This window comes from Condylura cristata, unplaced genomic scaffold (genome assembly GCF_000260355.1).
Source record: "Condylura cristata isolate star-nosed mole 26May11 unplaced genomic scaffold, ConCri1.0 scaffold00010, whole genome shotgun sequence".
Taxonomy (NCBI): Eukaryota; Metazoa; Chordata; class Mammalia; order Eulipotyphla; family Talpidae; genus Condylura; species Condylura cristata.
Window position 1 is genome coordinate 4,692,158 of NW_004567111.1, and position 6,560 is coordinate 4,698,717.

Consider the following 6,560-nt stretch of genomic DNA (forward strand, 5'->3'; position numbering starts at 1 on the left):
GCCCCGAGTCCCTGTGGCCTCTGGGTTTGGGCGAGGAGAGTCAGACAGAGCAGGGCGTGCGCTGGGGCCCCGGGCTGGGTCGGCTCTGGACCGGCCTCCCGAGAGCGAGATTCTGAGCGAGCTGGGAGGACGCCGGCAGGATTCAGCATGCAGGCAGAGCGCAGCCCAGGGCCAGCAGGCGGCGCCGCCCCCCTCGGGGCCTCTCCTGACCGCCGTGACGCTGTCCAGCGGCTCTTTCACTGCTGGCGACGCCTCAGCTCGGTGTGTATCGCTCACCCCGCGCTGCGCCACGTCAGCAGAGCAGGACGCGGCCCCCCCACTGCAGAGCCGCCCAGGCTTTACTCACCCGGCAGGCGGCGCCCCGGGAGGGAGAGCGCGGCCTGGCCCAGCCGGCCAGCTCCAGGCCGGCTGCCCTGTGCGCCCTCACGCGGGCCTCGCCGGTGCTCCTGGGCCAGGCCCGAGCCCTGCTCAGCAGTTTGTGGGCAGGGGGTGTTGTGGCCGTCCCCCGGGCCACCGGAGGAGGTTCCCGTCTCCCGTCTCGCGAGCGAGCGTGATGGCCTGGCACCCCGTTAGCGCTGTCCTGGTGCCCGCAGGCCCAGGCCACGGGGCTGGCAGGGTCCCCGCGGCCTGCTGGGGCGCCCAGTGCCCTGCCGGGAGCTGGGGCCTGACCCCACCCGTGTGCCCGGGACCCCTGGGCCGCTCGGGTGGTTCCTGCCACGCGTGCAGAGCTGGCGGGCGCAGACGGCGGCGCAGGCCTGCCCGGTGCCGCAGGGGAAGGCAGTGCTCCCACTCCGGCCGGCCTGGCGGCGGCGCGCACGCAGCCAGGGGCGTCTTCAGGCCGGCGCAGGTGCCCGGAGGTCGCCCGGAGGAGACCCCCGCCTGGATCTCAAAGGCGCCGCCCTGCCCTGGCTGCCGGAGTCCGCACCAGCCTTTCCGGGGCACGGCGGGCGGGCAGGGGTCGCCGGGCAGGAAGCCCACGTCAGGCCGGAGGGCGAGCGGGCGGGCGTGGGGGCCGGCATCAAAGCGCCCGCAGGATGTGGCCGAGGACGGGGCGCGACCTTGAAGCCTCGGTGCCCCGGGCCCGGCTCAAAGTAGAGCTCGAGGCATTTTGTTTTTTCACCTGTTTCCTACCACCCTGAGAGACTTCTGAGGCATGAACCGGTGAGGCGCCAGAGGCCCGGGCACGTCTCCAGGGAAACGCGGTCTCGGTCAGCACAGACGCGGCCGGCTGGCCGCGGGCCGGGGTTGGCCCACGTGGGGGCCACGCCGGGCGCTCACCTGGGCTCTTGGGGCCCGCCTGGACAGGTGCTGGAGTGAGAGAAGGGCGCCTGCCCGAGCCCTTGCGTCCAGCCGGTGGAGAGGGCAGTCGCAGGCTCGGAGAGGGCAGTCGCGCCCGGCCGGACGCGCGGCCTCCACCTCCCCCGAGGGTCTCAGCAGCCGGCGACCTGACGCCGCCCGCGGCTCAGCTCTCCTGACCACTGCATCTCCACGGGGGCTTCAGCAGGCGCCCGTCTTCCGCCCCGGCTGGCTCTCGTGTCGGAAGCCGCGGGCCGCGCCCACGCCCCCGTGGCCCACCGGCGTGTTCCTCGGCGTGGCCACGCCAGGCCCTGCCTTTTACACTCTCTCCACCAGGTGGCTGAGGCAGAGAACGCTGAGCGGGAGCCATCCAACAGTTCTGCAGAGGACTCGTAATCACGCTGGGTTTCTGCTTTAGCAGTGAAATGTGAGGCGAGGGGGGCCGTCCTTCCACAAGGAAAACTGCTGAGCGGGCGCCAGCAGCCGTGCCGGGCCAGATGGACAGCCCCGGGGGCGTGTGCCTGCCGGGCGGCCGTGTGACGCCAGCCGGGCCCTGCCCAAGCGAGACTGGCGGTGCTCTGGCCTGCCCCGACGCGCGCCCTGTCCCGGGGGCTCTGGGACGGGGCCTGGCGCGGGGGCTCCGAGCCCCACGTGGAGGGTGACACCCCAGCCCAGCAAGGCCTGCAAGGCCTCCGTCCACCAGGGACCTAGTTTGCAGCCATGCTGCTCACGCCCATCCGGCTGTAGACCGGAAGGAGAAGTCGCCCGTTCAGCTCGCTCCCGTGTGCCGGCGGTCAGCCCTCACCGGGGACGCGCCTGGGAGACGGGGGCAGGGTGGCACCGGCCTTAGGCGTCTTCCCACGGGCTACGGCACCAGAGCGGACGGCACAGGCGCGGGGTGCTGCTCCCGCCCTGCTCCCTGGACGGGCCAGGCAGCCTCTGGGCCGGCATGTTTTACCGCAGTCCCTTTTTCTGATCCTGAGTGAGCGCGAGAGCCTTCATCCTCCAGTGGGAATTAATTGCTTGTTTTAGTGCTTAACTCTGATCCGTTGTCAGTCCCCACAGGGATGAGTTTCTTCCTGAAGGATCTGTGTGTGTGTGTTCAAAACACAGTCAGAAAGGGATGATGTTTTTCTTGCAAACGGAGCCAGAAACGCAGTGTCAAGTTTGTTATTATATGAGTGTAGAGTCCTAAAAAAGGACATAGAGAATAAAATGCAGCCAGTTATAATTTGGCCATGTTAGTGGGCTGCGTTATTTCCTACAAGAGTTGTTTAATTTTTATCGCCTGGTTTTTCATCTGTGGGAATAGGCTATCATCTTCTCCAGAAGAAACTTCCAGAACTGATTTTCCAGAGGCGGAATTGATTCTCTGGCCGTGATCATTCCTCTGTTCTGTCACCTTCCCAGGCGCTTGGTTCTCATTTTTCATTTTATACTTGACATGGCTTGGTTCCCCCCACGTGGTGGGGACACACGTGAGCAGGCCTCTCGCGAGGGCGGCTGGGCTGAGGCCCGCACACGGGCGGCACCAGCAGGCATTGCTCCTGGCACAGAGGCCCGGAGGCGAAGTCAAGCCTGTCACGTGCCACCACTGTTCCTTCGCACCTGCGCGCCGTGTCCCGAATGTCCGCGTCGGCCTCTGGGGCTGACTGCACATCCTGGCACACAGTGTCTACAACAGGCCTAGGGGGCCCCTTGGCTTTGCAGCGGAAGGAGAAGCCCACATGGCCAACCCGCAGCTGTTGTCTCTATCGAGCAAGGTGCGCATGTTCGCTGAGACACGACCCTGACCCGTGTCATGGAAGGACCCCGGCCAGTGTGCGGGCTCGTGTGGCCTATTGTCTGTGACCCTCACAGCAACCCCGGGGGTGGGCGGGACGTGGCAGGCAAGGAGCTGTAGGAAGACAAGGAACTCAGAAGAGAAAAACACACTAAAGCCAAAGCTAGCAGAGGAAGGAAATAATAAAGATTAGAGCAGAGATGAACAATAGAGAAAAATCAATGAAACCCAAAGTTGACTCTTTGAAAAGATCAAGAAAATTGACAAATGTTTTGCTCAGACTTCAAATAAATAAGAACAAAGAGAAGGCACAAATAATCAGAACCGAAAGTGGGTAGTTTTCAACCCGCCACAGAACTCCAGGAGTATGAAGGACGACGGTGCACAGCCGGGCCGACAGACTGCATCAGCTGCGTGACGTGGGGAGACTGGTCAAACATCCTCCAACCGAGGAAAGCCCAGAACCAGGGGCTCCCCGGGGCACTTCTCCCAGACAGGTGAGGACGATCACCGCCAGCGGCCGAGTCGCCCCACAAACAAGAGAGGGAAACACCTCGGACGCGTTCAGGGACACCAGCTCCAGGTGCAGAGCTAGACAGCGAACACCCTTCAAGGGCCCGCCCTGGTGGCACCGGAGCTGGGGCGCAGCGCTAGGAAGCTGTCTGCAGCCACTGCACACGGGGCCCATCCCCGGCCGGGGAGGGGCCCCCAGGGCGCGGCCCCCCTCAGCAGTGCACTTCAGGCACACCTCCTGTTCTCTCCCCACTGTCTCTGGTGAGTGCTTTCACCCCCACCCCTCTGGCCTACACCCTAGTTCTTATATATATAAGTAACAATAAACCTTTAAACAGACAAAAAACACCCTGAGAATACACAGACAGCAACCCCGGGGAGAGCTGAGCGGGAATTGCAAACAGAAACCAGCCAGAGTCAACGTGTGTAAAGGGTGGTACCGCCGGTCCAGGTTGTTGGCAAGGGCGATGGGCCCTAAGCCCAGTACACCACGGCGGCGGCGAAGGGCCACGGACCCGCTCACTCGACACAGGAGAGACAGCGGCAAGACTCAGGCTCGTGGCAGAAGCACCAACACGATGAGGACACCGCGGGACGGCTGAGGGCGGGCGAGACGGGAGCACCTCTCCCTGCTCCGTGGCCCCGGCATCGCCGGGCAGGCGGTCAGCCCCCTCCCGCCCCCCGCAGCTGAGTCCCGGCAATGAAGACAAGGAGCCCATCTTGCTGGACCCTGCTCGGGCGCTATGGCTTACGCCAGGGCCCACGCTCCCCCGAGCCCTGCGGCGGGGGGACAGGCTGCCTCCGCCCTCTCCCCCGGGGCTGGCTCCGCGGCTGGCAACGGGGGCCCTCAGCACCACCCCAGCCTGTTCTGGGGGGCCTGTTCTGCTCTGGCTGCCCTCCCATCCCACCCTCAGAGGCCGCCCCCACGGCTTGCTGGCAGCTTGCCTGAAACATCTCCAGGTCACCCCCTCCCTCGCCCCTCCAAGCCGGCAGATCCAAAATCACCACTTCTGGCCTTTTTCACAACAAACCTCTGGAAAGACAAGGGCCGGCGTCTTTACGCCTGCTTCCCCCGATGCCATTCCAGTGACCCATGAAGACAGAACCTGGTGGAGGGGGCAAGTCTCGGCAAGAATGCAAACAGACTGACATCCTGCCAGGCGAGAGGGCGCAAGAAGCCAGCCCGCCGCTCGGACTCCGGGCCCTGGGGGCGTGGAGACGGGGCGGGGCTGGAACACACCGGGGCAGAGCACCCCCATCCACAGAGGCTAAGCAGGGCTGGTGTGGGGAGCACAGGCCCGGGCGGGCCCTGAAGCGGGGCCTCCCGCCAGCCGTCCCGGCAGGTGCCGAGGGCAGGGCCGGGCCCCGCCCGCCGGGCTCAGCCTGGGCTTACGGGTCACCTCAGTGTCCGACAAGAAAGATCAGCGAGGCTGACCGAGCTCCGAGGAAGCTCACGGAAACGCGGACAGAAGCAGCATCCCAGGAGCCGCCCGGCGGAAACCGTCCTTAAAAACTCCGTGAGCGACAGTGGAGAGGTGGGCGTGGTGCTCGCAGACAGGCCGATGAGCTTGCACCAGGCCACGTAAGCTGGAGAGAACTCTACAGCCCAACGAGGCCACCAAGAAAAACTGGGAAGGGGAGGCTGGACGGTTACTGCCGACTCGCGCGCTCCAGAGGCAGAAGCGGAAGGCAGCTCTCGGCCGCCCGCCGGCGGGCTGTTGCTGGACGCCCGCGAGGGAGGAGAAGCGGCCGGCAGCACCGGCGCCGGAGGGCAGCTGTGCTGCAGGAGGCCAAGGCTGTGGGCCGGCCAGGGCTTCTCCCCGCCCGCGGGGTCTGCGGGAAACGCCTCTGAGGGAGGCGGCAGCGACCCGGCGTGGGCCGGGGCCAGCACCCTGCCCGGGCGGGCGGAGGACCCCGAGACTGGAGCCAAGAGCCGAAGGAAAAAGAAGCTGAGGCAGATTTGAACTCCAGGAGGGTCACCCCGCACTCTGTGCGCCTACTCAGGGGGGTCTCGACGCTGGAAGGGGGGGTGCTGTGGTGGAACCCCCTGGGGAGGGGGCCCAGGGCCGGCGTCTCACTTCACTCGCCGGCCACGTGCGGGCCTCGGACCCCTGGCCAGGGCAGGCGCCGGCCACCGAGAGCCGCAGAGGCTCCGGGTCCGGAGGGCAGAGCGCAGGCCGAGCCCACAGCGTGGTCCTCACCGCGCCTGAGCCGCCTTAGGTCGGAGGGGAGCGGGCACGCTGCCTGCAGGGAGAGGACACACCATGGCGTGACTGTCCAGTCAGCCCGACTAGGGACGCCTGCTGCTTCTAAATTTCATTCAGGAGGGGAAAACCAGACCAGCCGCTAGAGACCGGGTCGCTGGCTCGGACAGCTCCCACCTGCGTGTGGACGTCGTCCTGGGGCCCGGGGCCTCGGCCTCCCCGCTGGGCCTCCAGCGGAGTTCTCTTCCAGCTCCTCCCCCCGGCAGGGACGGGCAGGCTCAGCCAGCGGCACTGGAGAGAGCAAACCAGGGCGGGCAGGCCACGGCCGCGGCGCCGCGGGGGTCTTCAGCAGCTGCCAGGGAGGCCTGTGACTGAGGGAGGGAGGGTGAGCGCCGCGGGCCATTGCCAGGTCTGCGTGCGGCCAGCAGACCGCAGCGGCCCAGCTCCCACCGGGGCAGAGGGGAGGCCGGGCCGAGGGCCGCAGAGCAGGGGGCCTGCGGAGGGCCGGTCCACGGCTGCCCGGCCGCCCCGGCTCTGAGGAGCCTCCGCCCTGTCCGCGTGGCCCTGGCGCTCCCCCCTCCCCCCGGCGGGCCCTTCCCTCTCCCCTGCCCCTTTGCCCCACCCTGCGCCCCGGCCAGAGGAGGCAGGAGGGCTCCCCGTCGCCCCAAGTGCGGGGCAGGGCCGAAGCCCCGGGCCAGCCCTGACTGCTGAGAGGGAAGCAGAGCCCGCGCGTCACAGAGACTTGTCCAGGCCCGGGCCAGCAC

At 67.0% G+C, this 6,560-nt stretch overlaps 1 protein-coding gene across 1 annotated transcript in view; it reads left to right on the plus strand.

Annotated features, from left to right (window-relative positions):
- GGACT (gamma-glutamylamine cyclotransferase) overlaps window positions 1-6,560 on the plus strand; it is an 18,493-nt gene that overhangs the window by 9,678 nt on the left and 2,255 nt on the right. The gene's annotated exons all lie outside the window — the stretch shown is intronic.